This window comes from Syzygium oleosum, unplaced genomic scaffold (assembly GCF_021117445.2).
Source record: "Syzygium oleosum isolate NSW1041296 unplaced genomic scaffold, Sole_v2.1 Sole_v2.01, whole genome shotgun sequence".
NCBI lineage: Eukaryota > Viridiplantae > Streptophyta > Magnoliopsida > Myrtales > Myrtaceae > Syzygium > Syzygium oleosum.
Window position 1 is genome coordinate 3,085,419 of NW_026607485.1, and position 14,396 is coordinate 3,099,814.

At 40.5% G+C, this 14,396-nt stretch overlaps 1 pseudogene; it reads right to left on the reverse strand.

Annotated features, from left to right (window-relative positions):
* Positions 1-1,111: 1,111 nt before the first annotated feature.
* LOC130140566 (protein NRT1/ PTR FAMILY 4.5-like) lies at positions 1,112-4,012 on the reverse strand (annotated as a pseudogene).
* Positions 4,013-14,396: the final 10,384 nt, after the last annotated feature.

Sequence of the window (14,396 nt, forward strand, 5' to 3'; positions counted from 1 at the left end):
CATTAAGGAATATCATTGAGAGATCCTTTGCGGCTTTGAAGAATCGTTTTTTTTTGTTTTGAGACATATGCCTCCATTTAAATTTGAAACACAAACACAGATTGTAATTGCATGCTGTGCGATTCATAACTACATCATTGAGCAAGATAGGATGGATAAGCATTTGTCCATATATGGAGATCCAGATTATGTGTGTGAAGCTACTGAATAGGGTACAGATGATATAGTGACGACTGAAGAGGGAAACGAGCTGAACATTATCAGGAAACGTATTGCCAATAAAATGGCTAGGGATAATCATATGCCGGAGATTCCATGAAATTCGGTTTTCCACTATTGTATTGTACTTCCATTATTATTATTCGAGGATTATTTGCTTTTTTTGCCTTTTGTAATATAATGTTGTATTGTAGGATTCGTATTATGTGTAATTGAGGATTTGGTACCAGGTCTTCTTGTAATGATATGTTATTTTGGAATTTCTGTTCTTTCTATTTGAGGATTTAAAAAAATGTACTAGATTTTGCCTCGAATATCATGCATTGTAGGTTAAGCATTTTGCAATTGAGCTCGGACTATCTTTATTGCGGAAATAGAATTGGCGCGCTATTATCGAATGCATTTTTGGCTTAGAATACCTGTGGCCACCCAGTTTGAGTGAAATTTCAATTTTTTTAGGTGTAAAAAAAAGTTCAAAATATCAAAATATCAAAAATTTCAAAACTTCACAGAATGGCTTAGAATACATGTGGCCACCCAGTTTGAGTGAAATTTAAATTTTTTTAGGTGCCCACAAAAAATCAAAAAAAAATTTTAGGTGCCCCTGGCGGTTCCGGTTCCGGTTTGGAACCGGCCAGTTCCGGGTCAGTTCCGGTTCCGGTTCCTGTCGGTTCCGGCTGGTTCCGAACCTGGAGTGTCTGCTGCTCGGGAGCCGATTGTACGGGTGCATCGAATCTGGCGGCGGGACGGCACGTCGGATCTTCTTCTTCTTCTTCTTCTGCTGCTCCTCCCTCGCGCGCTCTCTTTCCCGCTCGCCGGATCGTCACATCGCTGGCGGAGCTGCCGTGGATTCTCTCGCGCTCGCGCGCTCTCTTTCCCGCTCGCCGGATCGTCACATCACCGGCGGAGCTGCCGTGGATTCTCTCGCGCTTGCGCGCTCCTGAGTTTCGATGCTTCGTTCGGTTCGTTGTGGTTTGGACTCTGAAGAGAGAGAGAGGGAGGGAGGGAAGGACTTCCGGACCTGGGCGTCGTCTCGGTCTCTCGAAGGCTCCTCGCATCCGCGCATCGCGACGGCGATCGACCGGCCGGCGCTAGCAGCTCCTTCGTCGCCGCTATCGCCGGGGATTAACTCCATCGGCGCTGCATCCGCGCCACATCAGTCACAGTAGAGGCTAGAGAGAGGGAGAGAGCAGGAGAAGTTCCGGTTATCTTTTTATTTTTCTTTTTATTATTATTATTATTTTTTATTTTTGCCCGTTTCCAAGGCAGCCTGCAAAGGTTGCCCTGGCAACGGGCCGCAGCAGGCCCTGCTGCAGGTTTTTTTTTAAAAAAATTTATTTAATTTTTTTTTTGGAACCGGGCCCGGAACCGCCGGTTCCTGGCCGGTTCCAAAATTGCTGGAACCGGAACTGGGCCCGTAGGCCACGGGCCGGTTCTGGTTCCGAACCGCGGGCCCGGTCAACGGGCTGGGCCCGGTCAACGGGCTGGGCCCGGGTTTGACCGGGCCGGTTCCGTGCCGAAACCGGCCCGTGGCCATGACTAGCTGCAGCCACGGCCATCGACATAGAGGACAGGACCAGGCCAACCCCAATGCGCTGCAGGTGCGTGATGCCGGCCGGGTGGCCCATGAGCTTGCGTGCAAGGGTACAAAGACTGGGTCATAAACCAGGATGATGACGATCAAGAAGGTGATCGGGATGATGGGGGGGAGGCGGGCGGAATGTGGAAGGTGCTAGTGATGCTTGTGTCCATGGTTAGGCTTTGTTGGATGGAGAAGGTTTGGAGCTGAGCAAGGCATAGGGTCATGATGACGGTGCAACAGAAGATAGGGACCACGCCTATTATGATCTTGGCATTCTCCACTTGTGTGACCCGGCACAACGCCCATTGATTCGGCGCTTTCCCACCTCCATGTTGCTCCGGAGAAGTTGTCTGAATGGCTGCTATGTCAAGAAACCTAACAAGCAATACGAGGAACGTCAAAGCAGTTTAGTTGCCTTTTTTTGCTCAATATTCAATGTCATTACTTCTGAGTTTTCTATAATTTCAGCATTTTTTCTGAACTAGAACAGTTGAACCAGTATGCTTATTAGTTTTGCATTTAGTATGTCTAATATAACATTGCTATTCCTCACTAACGTTGGAACCAACCTGAAATTGTCAGTGTGAGGTAAAAATTCTGCTTCCAAGGCAGCTTCTCTGTCTTTATCAAGTTCATAAAGCTCTGTTGGGTCCTCAGGAAGTTGAAGATCTCGTTTACATATTGCAGCTACGTATACCTGAACAAAAGAACGAAATCAGGATAAAACAAAAATTGGAGTGAAATACATATATGAAAGAAGATAATGAGCTCGTACCTGAATGATTTCGATGATGGCGCTCGATTTCTCAACAATCTGAATCCGGTGCAGCGGCAATCCCGCGGCGAAGATGATTATTGCCAAGATCATGGCAATGGTAGACAGGCCGAACCCCCAGTCCCACCCTTTGTTATCTTGGACCCCAGACAACCAGCGTCAGGCTCACTGCCCCCCCGGTGCACACAGACAGCAAGAGGCAGTTGAAGAAGCTCGACAGCTCCCTCGCCTCCCTTGGATCTTTCTCGTCGAATTGGTCGGTGCCATGGTCTGGCAGGGAGGCCTTCATGCCCGCGTTGCCGGTGGCCAACAAGTGTAGGCCAAGGAATAGGAGAGAAGCATTTCCGCCGCTGATTTATTTGCAGTGGGAAGTGAGATTGAAGACGTTGCATGGCAGCAGTCGGAGCTTCAGATAGTGAGCTTGGATTGTTAGGAGTGCGAGTCCCTGTTTGAGCATTCCTAAGTAAAGTTGAGTTGCTCAAGAGCTTTGATGGGTTCATGAACTCATCCATAGTCTATAAATGGGCTTCACTATACTTCACAATTAGAGTCAGTTAAAAATCTGGAGGAGTCAATGTGTCAACATGGCCAAAGATTTGAACTTGCGACCAACAGGGATCTACTAATAGTCTATTGAGGTTCTTTCCTAATGCTAGATAATTTGTTTGAGTCAAAACAAAGTTCAAGGATCACCAGTGAAACCAATTGCCAATTCAGTTACTATGTTGTGTTAAACGAATTATTCAGGAAATATGTACCAGGAATTCGATCGAGGCTGAAATGAGGACGGTCTTGAATCTGCCGATGAAAGTGTCGGCAAGGGTGGCTGCGTCCCCATGAAGTTTGTGAGCTGGTCAGCTGCATCAGCTAGCTCAAAGTGCATCACTCCCTTGAAGTATCCCACCAAGTTGACAGCGAGTGCCAAAGTCGCCAAGCTCTCAAAGCCAAATACCCATGCAGATTTGCAATTTAAGCCAAAATGAGACAATAAAAAGGGTCAATATTGCTTTAGATCATTATGATACAAGTCAGTTCAAATTCATTCATCAATTGCACAGCATTGACACTCGAAAATGATTGTGGGATGCTCAAATATGAGTTGCTATTTGGTCCTCCCTAGGGATTATGTGTCATTGCTCACGTACCTTCATTTAGGAGATGTTCAAATTGGACGAAAAGGGAATAGTGACACAAACACGGTATAGGAATCTCTCAACTATCATCGGTCCAGAAATCGACACGTGAAACTCTGAGAAGTCCTCAAAAACCGTTTACTTGCGTACAAGACCACAATCATAGCAGTGACAATTGAAGTAAAACTAATACCTACTTAGAATGAGCAAAGAAACCCTCATCCCCCCATGCTTGTATTTCAAAGCTTTTCTTCCCTTCCAATCCATTTTCCCCTCGACAAATTCAGGCTTGGTCTCCTACATGACAATCATTTAGTTGGAAAAAGAACAGATTAATTAATACAAACATGGAACCTACACAAAATTCAGACAAATAATCGATGAAGAGAAAAGAGAAAATACCATAGACAGGTTCATTTTTTCTTTATAAGTAATAAAGAGTGATAAAGAGAAAGAAATAGAACAATTCTTGTGGATATCTTCTGTTGTCGGCTAAGTTCGTATACCAGAAATTGAAATCAAACGTCAGGAAAACTAACCTGAAAGCAGTACAAATAAATAAACAGAATGTTGATCCGAGCCCAACGAAGTAACGTCGTGTCCTTAAGACGAATTTGGCCCCTCAATCAGTACCCGAGGATATTGGACAATCGTCTCCTAGGATAGAACGAATCTCGTTCCTCTGAAGTGGTGCGTGTTCAGAGGACTCCTTCGAACGCAATTTTGTATAGACAATCGCACAAAAAAAATGACAACGATGAAGAATGAGAGTGCAGCAATATGACTTTCGGAAAAAAAAAATTGTGAGAATAACTCTCTCACGGATGTTATTTTTTAAAATTGAAGAGTCGGAATGAACAGTTGCTAATAACCGAAGAGTTTCATTCGGTCATGTGCGAATGAATAGTCACCAAGCGAATTTCGGATATAGAAGGACGAAAATGAAGAGTCACCAAGTGAACAATTTCGTTCGGTTCGGTTACTCTCACTCTCGGACATATGGTAGAACTCGAACCTACGAATAGACATATCTGTTCGAAACATAAAGAATAAATTCGGGAAAAAATAAAACCGACGGGAACCTAGGCCCGGCCCGATCCGAGCCGAGCCGGCCGGACGGACGGCGGCGGTGGCGCGCTGGGAAACCGACCCAGCTTGGCGTAGGTCCTCTTTCTTCCACAAAAGCGGGGTGCCCCTTGGGGTCTAAACTCATTTATGAGGCTCAACTATTTAAACCTATCTCCCATCTCTCTTCTATTCAACGTGGGACTCCTCCATCCACACCTCTTATTCACTTTACAAGGGATTTGTACCCAAAATTCCAACAATCCCCCACATGAATAAGAGATTCAGTTTTTTTCTGACTCTTCATATATGCATGAGATGCAATGTGCAATTATTCTATGAGAAAACGTTGCATCGGGATAAGTAGTTTGAGACTTTGAACTTTCCTTAGTGAAACCTATCGGACTTACTCGATCAATCAGTAAACTTGATGTCTTTGAACTGTCGACCTTTGGTGTAAGCCTAGACAATAGAAATCACACAACTGTTTCTCGAACAAAATTGGTTCTCACTGTTGTGTTCGTTTTGGCCATGAACACCGCCTGGTCTCATGAGTGTTTTAGAGAATTCGGCCTTTTCAATTCTCACAGAAGCGGCCCTCACTTCACACTCACATAGGTGATTTCTGAACATATAGTATATCACATACTCAATTCAGAATCATTAAAAGCTTTTGCTTAACCTTCACATATTAGTACTATCTTCATCCGGGAATGAGTCAAAAATTTGACAGTACTCTACACTGTCTTCATAACTTAGTTGTCCCTTTGAACTTAGATCTTGGGATCTCCAATCAACTAGGTAGGGTTTCCGCTATGATGACTTGTTTATAGGCCTTAAACCCATTTCCCTTGATGTTTTCGCAACCATCTCTCTAGTTAGGCCTTTTGTCAATGGATCCGCAACATTATCTTTTGACTTCACATAGTCAATGGTGATAATTCCACTAGAAAGAAGTTGTCTTACTGTGTCATGTCTTCGACGTATGTGTCGAGACTTACCGTTATACATGACATTCCTTGCCCTTCGTATTGCCGCTTGACTGTCACAATGTATACAAACAGCGGGCACTGGTTTAGGCCAATTCAGAATATCTTCCAAGAAATTTCGAAGCCACTCTGCTTCTTCACCGGCTTTATCCAAAGCAATAAATTCTGATTCCATAGTGGATCTAGCAATACAAGTTTGTTTGGATGATTTCCAAGACACTGCCGCCCCACCAAATGTGAATACATATCCACTTGTCGATTTTGTGTCTTTAGTGCCGGTTATCCAATTTGCATCACAGTATCCTTCAAGTACCGCTGGATATTCTGTGTAATGCAAAGCATAATCTTGAGTATGCTTTAAGTAGCCCAATAAACGTTTCATAGCTTTCCAATGATTTTCATTTGGACTAACTGTAAATCGACTTAGCTTGCTAACCTCACAAGCTATGTCCAGCCTAGTACAGTTCATGACATACATTAAACTGCCTAGTATACTAGCATACTCATTTTGAGCCTTACTTTCACCAATATTCTTTGAAAGATGTAAATTAACATCTATCGGGGTACTTACTGGTGATATGCCTAAATTCTTGCTTTTTTCAAGAATCTTCTCAATGTAATGGGATTGAGATAGAGATAGTCCTTCATATGTTTTACGAATGTTAATTCCTAAAATGACATCTGCGACCCCCATATTTTTCATATCAAATTTACTTGCGAGTAAGCATTTGATTTTCTTAACAATCTCACTATCACTGCCCATTATAAGCATGTCATCTACATATAGACATAAAATGGCAAAGCTATTCTGAGTTTGCTTAACATATACACATTTATCGCACTCATTAATCTTGAAACCATTCGACAACATGACTTGGTCGAATTTAGCATGCCATTATTTTAGTGCTTGTTTTAAGCCATAGAGTGACCTAATAAGTCAACAAACTTTCTTCTCTTGTCCTGGAACAATAAACCCTTCAGGTTGTTCCAAATATATTTCTTCTTCCAGATCCCCATTTAAAAAAGCTGTTTTGACATCCATTTGATGGATTTCAAGTCTATACAAGGCTGCTATAGCAATTAACATCCGTATAGATGTAATTCTCGTGACAGGTGAATAGGTATCAAAATAATCCAGACCTTCACGTTGTCTGTAACCTTTTACGACAAGCCTAGCCTTATACTTATCAATAGTACCATCTGCTTTCATTTTCTTCTTAAATATCCACTTACATTGTAGTGGCTTATTACCAGGAGGAAGGTCAACCAATTCCCAAGTATGGTTTGACAAGATGGATTCAACTTCATTATTAATAGCTTCTTTCCGAAACGGGGCTTCTGGCGATGTCACAGCTTCTTTAAATGTTCGAGGCTCATTCTCTAACATATACGTTAAGAAATCAGGTCCAAAAGACGTGGAAGTCCTTTGTCTTTTACTATGTCTAGGTTCATCCTCCATTGGATCACTTCTAGATATAGTATCTCGAGGCCTCTTATTATTATCAATTGGCTCATATACTATGTTATACGGAAATATATTTTCAAAGAACGAAGCGTCCCTTGATTCAATGATCGTATTAACATGTATATCTGGAATCTCTGACTTGTGAACAAGAAAACGGTATGCATTGCTATTCTGAGCATATCCGATAAAAACACAGTCAACAGTCTTTGGTCCTATCTTAACCTTTTTAGGCTTAGGAACCGCAACCTTAGCCAAACACCCCCACACTTTGAGATAATTCAAGTTAGGCATTCTGCCTTTCCATTTCTCATAGGGAGCTTGTTGTGTCTTTTTATGGGGTACTCTATTTAAAATAAAATTTGCTGTTAAGACAGCTTCCCCCCACAAATTCTGCGGTAAACCAGAACTGTTCAACAATGCATTCATTGTTTCCTTTAGGGATCGATTTTTCCTTTCCGCCACACCATTTGATTATGGTGTATAAGGAGCAGTTATTTGGTGAACGATACCAAACTCAGTACAAATTTCCTCAAAAGGAAATTCATATTCACCTCCTTTATCACTTCTTATCATTTTAATTTTCTTATTTAACTGAGTTTCAACTTCAGATTTATAAGTTCTAAAAGCATTCACAGCCTCATCTTTGCTACTAAGCAAATAAACATAACAATACCTTGAACAGTCATCTATAAATATGATAAAATACTTATTACCACCTCTTGACGGTATTGATTTCATATCGCATATATCTGTGTGTATTAAATCTAAAGGTTCTGTAACTCTATTATCTACAGAATGGAAAGGAGGCTTAGAAAATTTAGATTCAACACACACTTGGCATTTCTCACTTGGACAGTCAAACTTCGGCAACAGTCCCATATTCATTAATTTCTTTATCAACTTATAGTTAACGTGTCCTATTCTAGCATGCCAAATATTAAAAGACTCAAGCACATAAGTAGAAGCAACTTTATTCAAATCATCCTTGGTTACAACAGTTATTACATTCAGCTTGAACAAACCATCACTCAGATAACCCTTTCCTATATACATCTCATTTTTGGAGATTACAAACTTATCAAATACAAAAACCAACTTGAAGCCATTCTTGCTAAGGAGAGATCTAGACACTAAATTCTTGCGAACATCTAGCACATGCAGAACATTATTTAGTGTCACAATCTTTCCAAATGTCATCTTCAGAGCAATCTTTCCGACACCTTCAACCTTAGAGGTTGATGAATTACCCATATAAAGTTTTTCATCACCCCCCACAGTTGTGTAGGATGAGAACATCGATCTGTTTGCACAAATATGACGAGTTGCTCCGGTATCAATCCACCACTCATTGGGGTTTCCCACCATATTACACTCGGATATCATAGCAGTCAGATTGATATCATCAACACCATTGGAAATCTCTTCCACCACATTAGCCTGAGTTTTCTGTCTTTTCTTGACTCTGCAGTCTTTGGCTCGATGTCCAGACTTGCCACAGTTGAAGCACTTGCCAACGAACTTCTTCAGGCCTTGGGTGAATCCCTCTCCAGACTTGCTAGGCATTTTCCTCTTCTTGTTGGGTTTCGATCCTTCTTCAACAACATTGGCCTTTGAAACCTCTAGGCTCTTCCCAACTTTCTTCTCAGAGAGCCTATTGTCTTCCTCAATCCTCAACGAACAATCAAGTCTTCAAGTGACAACTCCTTTCTCTTGTGTTTGAGATAATTTTTGAAATCTCTCCAGGATGGTGGCAGTTTTTCAATGAAGGCAGCCACTTGAAATGACTCACTTAGAGTCATTCCTTCAGCATGAATATCATGCATAATCACTTGAAGCTCTTGAACCTGACTTAAGACGGCCTTTGAATCAACCATCTTGAAGTCCATAAATTTACCGACAATGAATTTCTTCAATCCGGCATCTTCAGTTTTGTATTTCTTGTCCAGACTATCCCATAACTCCTTAGCCGTTTTCAGCGGACTATAGACGTTATAGAGAGTATTGTCCAGACCGTTGAGGACATAGTTGCGACACAGAAAGTCAGAATGCTTCCAGGCATCTACAGCAGCAACCTTTTCTTTATTTGTCTCTCCAACGTCCAATTTAGGACCATCCTCATTGAGGAATCTAGCCAAGTTCAAGGTCGTGAGATAGAACAATATCTTTTGTTGCCATCTCTTGAAATCCGTACCATTGAACTTTTCTGGCTTTTCTCCGTGATTCGGAATAGGGTTGACCGAAGTCGAAGTCGAAGCCATTTTTGAAATGCAAAAACATAACATATTCACGAACAGAATCGGAAATATATGACTACGAACAGAATCGTTTGTTCATGAACAGAATTGAAATTTTTTTAATATGAATAGAAACGAAAAATTTGTTCACGAACAGAATTGAAAAATTGTAACAGGAGCAGAATGTATGTATGAACAGAATCGTATTCTGAATACGAAATTTATGAATATTGTAATAGAATTTCGACACAAGCAGAATTGAACGATGTGATAGAAATTTGTCAAAAACTAAGCGAACTACATAACAAAATAATCCCAACAAAAATACTATACGAACTATGACAAGGAACATACGAACTATACAGAATACTTGTATTAACTCAGAAGTATACGAACAACAAAGGTTCGACTTAAACGAATGCCAATATAGATATTTGACAGAAAAAACTCAATGAACAACGCATAAGAATACGCAGACCATGCAAATCATTATACGAACAGAACCGAAGATAATTGAAAACAGAATAAAATTTCAACGAAATTCGTCTTAAGATTGTTGTCGGCTAAGTTCGTATACCAGAAATTGAAATCAAACATCAGGAAAACTAACCTGAAAGCAGTACAAATAAATAAACAGAATGTTGATCCGAGCCCAACGAAGTAACGTCGTGTCCTTAAGACGAATTTGACCCCTCAATCAGTACCCGAGGATATTGGACAATCGTCTCCCAGGATAGAATGGATCTCGTTCCACTGAAGTGGTACGTGTTCAGAGGAATCCTTCGAACACAATTTTGCATAGACAATCGCACAAAAAAAATGACAACGATGAAGAATGAGAGTGCAGCAATATGACTTTCGGAAAAAAATTGTGAGAATAACTCTCTCACGGATGTTATTTTTTAAAATTGAAGAGTCAGAATGAACAGTTGCTAATAACCGAAGAGTTTCGTTCGGTCATGTGCGAATGAATAGTCACCAAGCGAATTTCGAATATAGAAGGACGAAAATGAAGAGTCACCAAGCGAACCTACGAACAGACATATCTGTTCGAAACATAAAGAATAAATTCGGGAAAAAATAAAACCGACGGGAACCCGAGCCCGAGCCGTCCGTCCAGCGGCTGTGGCGCGCGCGGGGAAACCGACCCAGCTTGGCGTAGGTCCTCTCTCTTCCACAAAAGTGGGGTGCCCCTTGGGGCCCAAACCCATTTGTGAGGCTCAACTATTTAAACCCATCTCCCATCTCTCTTCTATTCAATGTAGGACTCCTCCATCCACACCTCTTATTCACTTTACAAGGGATTTGTACCCAAAATTCCAACATCTTCAACGAGCTCAAGTGTTGATACTTAAAGTGGGAGGGTTCAAATATGAGAAAGATGAAAGAAAATGGCTACATCTTTATAGGATGTGCATGGAAGTAGTCAACGGGTAAAAATGAATCCTCGTACGATAAAATTCTGTGACTAGCGATCGAAGATTCCTCAGCTGAGTCAAGACAACAATCTGTTGGGTGCTAAGACAAAAAGTGGGGCATATAATCTTAAATCTAAAGAAAATCAAGTCGAGGGGGGTAGAGGGCAGTACTACATCTAACTATGAAAGATAAGACTCATGTTAATTTGTGAGCTTTATAAATAACGCGCATTAGTTATATCGCTACTCTAATGTTAAGCGTGCTTAGGTGAGAGTGCGTTATAATGATCGATAACCCTCTGGAAAAGTGTTTGTTTATACATTGCCACAAGCCAAAATTAGGCTTAGTATGGGATAGGTCAAAATGGACGATGTATACCTCGAGTGAGTTAGGCTAAGAGTGTCACGCCCCATTTAGAATTTACGAAAAGCATCATTAATGTTTATAAAGCGATATAACTAATGCGTGTTACACTAAAAGACATCTATTTTAGTTTCATGTACGTAAACCAGGAAAACTTTCCCTTTGGTCGATGCATTGCTCAGTTCAGTTCTACGACCTTTATCATTCAGGAAGCCGGTCAAAAGTCACACGTTGTCCGGGCACCTCTTGCCTATGATTATTCCCTTGCCTAGTCGTGGTATCTTGTCATTACCAAGAAAGTATGATGGTAAGTTTTTTTCATAACCGACGAGATGATATGTTTAGTAACCTAAAGCATTAAGGACAACTTCAGTCTTCTAAGCTTCAACGTGTGTGGGGTTTGATCCTCTAACTTTTGTTCTGTGCAATTTAAGTCCTTTTGTTATCTTTCTCAACTTGTGCAATTTGGTCCTCAAAGTTTCAACGTTTGCGGGACCCCCATGCGTTATTGTCAAAGAGGAGTATAAATCACACCCTAACATTTATAAAATGTACAAATAACCCAATCCTTAGTATTAATCTACTAATCGAAATTCGAAAGTCACAGAGCAAACAAATAGTATGCTAAGATTATCAAAATCACTCGAGTCCTATCCGTTTAAAGTTTACCTCATGCTTGCCTTCTCCTCAGTGAACTCATTGGATCATATTGTGTCCGAAATTTCCCTTTGCTTGCATGAATAGTAAATGTGTTTGGTTAATTTACGAGGCTTAAATTGAACTTGTGAGTTATTTGTTTTGAGAGAAATACCAAAAAAGTCATAAATCTATTACAATCATGCCAATTCATTCTTAAACATTTTTTTTAATCAATTGAGTTCTAAACATTTTGAATTTGTGCCAATTCAGTCCATTCGACCATTTTTGGTTGGAAATCACTCACATGGATGTTGGCTGTCCTACGTGGTATGGCCGACGCTGATGTGGACAATTTGTAATAATATATTTAATATTTTTTCTAATTATTTATTTATTTATTTTTCTTTTCTTTCGTTTTCTTTTTTTTTCTTCACTACTTCCTCTAGCTGGTCGTCGGACCTCAACGACCGACCAGAGGCGAGGGTCGGCAAGGTCAACCTCGCCATGGCTAGGTATGACCTTGAAATGAGACTTCACAAGCTATCATTGTCGAGCGGCAACAGAAATCTCACAATCCCACACCTGGTGTGTGCTGCTGCGCTCTTCTCTCTCTTGGTCTTCCTAATCCAGTCCTCTTACTTCACAGGTCGGGCTTTGTGCTTCCCTTTCGCGTCTTTACCTCCTCCTCCATTTTGAATCCCCAGCCGCTCCACTGCTTAGAGCATTCAATCTTCTCCACGCCTCTCTGTTGCAGGCAATCATCGACAAGTGTTGATTAATGGAGAGGACATGCAGATTCTTTCCGATTTCCATTCGAGCCTCGCCAGATCTGGCGAGGTCAACCTCTCCCTGGCAAGGTCGACCTCCTCGACCCTCGACTCTGATCGGTAGTGGAGGTCCGGCGACCGGCTAGAGGAAGAAGGGAAGAAAAAAAGGAGAAAGAAAAGAAAAAAAAAGGAAAAAGGAAAGAAAAAATTTAAAAATAATTCGAAAAAAAATTAAAATATTATTAAAAATTGTCCATGTCAGAACTGACCGCGCCACGTATGACAGCGGGCATCCATGTCAGCGATTTTCAATCAAAATTGACCGGATGGACTGAATTAGCACAAATGCAAAAGATTTAGGACTCAATTAGCCAAAAAAAAAAGGTTTAGGACTGAATTGACCAAATTGCAACAGATTTAAGACATTTTTGGTAATTTTTCTATAATTTTTCCTATTTATCTTCAATGTAACTTCCAAGTTATGATGAATTTCCAAGCGCGCATGCTCCCGCATCAACCGATAACGTGTAAAATGGAAGTTGGTATGGTGTCCTTTGTCGGCTCTTTACTTTTACATCTATGATTGTTAGGTATTATATATATTAACTATTTATATTAAAAGGAGCGGAAAATGAAATAAAAAATAAATAAATAAAAGACTTTTGGCTTCGTAAGGATCTGTTTCTCCCCTTTGCCAACCCTTCCTTAGTTTCTTCTAGGGTGACCAAGGAATGTTTCTCCCGTCCAACACAATGAAGGATGAAAAAGGTAAGAATCATCACTTGTATCGATTAAAATAATTAGTCAATGGAAAATATTTTGATTATCGACAATAATTTATGTCTAAATATATTCGTAGATGATGAAAATATTTTTGGTTCATTCATTTTTGTAAGCGATATAAGCGATCATTTTTAAGAAAATATTTTTCAAATAATTCATTTTCTGCGAAACAAACGAAGCAACGGTGACACTAGGTTCAGAAAGAATCAGCCTACTAAAACACTAGTGGTAATGACATAGCAAATGGTCCGACCATGGAAGGCTATTTCCTCCCTTGGAGTTTAGGAAAAGTAGAACTAGAATAATGACATTGTGAAATGAATTTATTACATGATTGCGTTACCGTCACACAACTATGACAGAAAATAAAGTCTCATATAAGATATGCTTCCAATCAAGAGTGGTTAAACATCCCCTGCATGTCTGAATCAAATATGTGTTTCTCCTGACTAGACACAGACGGCCAGATGCAGCACATCAACGTCAGATCAAATGTGACCTAATGGAAATGAGGTTGACGTCCCGTAAAATTTTTTGAGTCCTCATTTGAGGTGAACTCTCATTCGGTTAGTTGCAGATTTAGGTCTTTAGTGCCTGAAAATTGAACTTTGCGTGTTGAAATTGCTCGATCTTGTTAGGAAAGAACTGTTCGAGAATCGGGTGGTGCTCACCTTTATCTAGTAATTTTGCTTCAACAGAAGACAAGGGAAGAATAAGTTTTCTATTTAATTTCTACTATGAAAGGAAGGACCAAATGTTAACGGGAAAATCTGAAATAAAAATGATAAATGCCTCCGCACATTATTCAAGCACCTCCTGCCTATGGTCATTCCCTTGTCTCGTCGTGGTACCTTGTATATAACACAAAAGTGTGACGGCAAATTATTTTCATTACCGACGAGATGGCGTGTTTACTAACCTAAAGAATCAAATGCAACTTTACCTTTCTAAGTTTCAACGTTT